This window comes from Nicotiana sylvestris, chromosome 6, assembly GCF_000393655.2.
Source record: "Nicotiana sylvestris chromosome 6, ASM39365v2, whole genome shotgun sequence".
Classification (NCBI taxonomy): Eukaryota; Viridiplantae; Streptophyta; class Magnoliopsida; order Solanales; family Solanaceae; genus Nicotiana; species Nicotiana sylvestris.
In genome coordinates this window covers 189,105,820-189,107,462 of record NC_091062.1, presented here as the reverse complement: position 1 = coordinate 189,107,462, position 1,643 = coordinate 189,105,820, and the positions used below count along the sequence as shown (strand labels likewise).

The window sequence follows — 1,643 nt, the reverse complement described above, 5'->3', positions numbered from 1 at the left end:
TTCTCAAAAGTGCTTTTCAAAGAAATATTTTTGAGAAAAAAAAAATACTTTTTTCTGCTTTTGCTCACATCAAAAGTATTTTACTTTTTTTTTCTAAAAGCTTGCCCAAACCCTTACCGTTAAAAAAATTATTTTTGGCCAAAAGGAAAAAAAAATCTCGACCAAACAAGCTATAATACATGAATTTCACCTCTCTTTTTTTTGACCCGTTTCATCTTCCGAAACAAAATAAAGTTTCTATTAAAACTAAAATTTCATTTAGCCTCACATTTATACGCTCGGTGGAATAAAACGTGAAAAGGTTACGAGAAAGAGAAACCTCGTTTCTGGATGCTTCTAAACTTACTACTATAAATACCAACTACTCCCCTGAACCCTTTGCATTTCCAATTCTGACAACCCAAGTTAATATCATTCTGCTCAGTGCTCAAATTTTAAGGTCGATCTTAAGCAAACAAATCCTAATCCAAGCTCAATCAGTTAAACCCCCTTCTCATTTACACGGTTCTGTTAGGGTGTAATTCGGTGATTTTTTTTTCCTCTAAAATTTCCTCCCCCCCCCCCCTTTTTTGGTTATTGTTTTGTTTCCAGGATCTTGTATAGAGCTATTTATCCATTTAATCTTGTTTGGCTGTTGGAGAATTGGGAATGTCTCATATCCTTCTGATATGTTTCTTTTCTCTGATTTTCTTCATGCTAATTTTCATCGTTTTTTTCTTTCCCTTTTCATTAACAAGGCTCTTTCTTTTTTCATTTGTTTGGTTTCCTAGATTTTTTTTCCGGGGGGGGGGGGGTGTTTGGTGGGTAAAAGAAGTAGAGATTTTTCTAGTGCAAGCTCTCGTATTATTTTTTAGCCCATTCTTTCATATTGTTTGCCTAGAATTGGGTAAGAGTCTGAAGATAGAACTTTTTTTGGGGCAAGCTCTTATTTTTTCTTTTGGCGCTTATTCATGTACAAGTTTATTTATCCTTTGTTAGATTGCCTAGAAATTGGGGGAAGGATCTAAAAATAGAGCCTTTTTTAAAGTGTAATCTCTCGTACTATTAATTGACCATGAATATGATTCTTTTGACATTCATGCATATTTTTGTTTAAGTTACTAAAATATCAGTGAATATTAAATTCTGAATCCACAGTTTAGAAGGTACGATTGAATTCGGTGCTAAGAACTTTAAAGGTTGAATCATCAAGTTTAAATTTTCAATATGCGTAAACTTGAGATTTTATCTTCAGCTTTGGGGTCCAAAGACTAGATTTTTTTTCCTTTTTGGTTCGACGTTGCCATACTTTAATTCGATCCCTACCTGTTTTGACCTTAACTTAAGCTAATGCGGGAACCAGAGAGATAGAGATGGTGAAAGGGCTCAAGCCAGGGAAAATCACAAATCCAAGCAACCTAAGAATGACGGATTGACCCCTGAACAAAGACGAGAAAGGTTCCTCCTCCGCCAATTTTCTGCAAAATAAGTCTCGTGTTTTAGGGCGATTAGTTCTTGTTCCTAACACGGATGTTGTGTTTAATATCTCAACAGGGATGCAAAGGCACTTCAAGAAAAGGCGGCAAGGAAGGCAGCACAGGCGGCTGGTGGAGGGAATTTTGAGAAATCGGAAAGTTATAAGATCAAGAACAAATTGTAGGGAG

General features: G+C 35.7%; 1 long non-coding RNA gene across 1 annotated transcript; it reads left to right on the top strand.

Annotated features, from left to right (window-relative positions):
- Nucleotides 1–334: 334 nt before the first annotated feature.
- On the top strand, nucleotides 335–1,643 carry LOC104214872 (uncharacterized). The gene is made up of 3 exons (XR_708030.2): nucleotides 335–479; nucleotides 592–1,437; nucleotides 1,534–1,643. It is a non-coding gene; the product is annotated as an uncharacterized lncRNA (long non-coding RNA).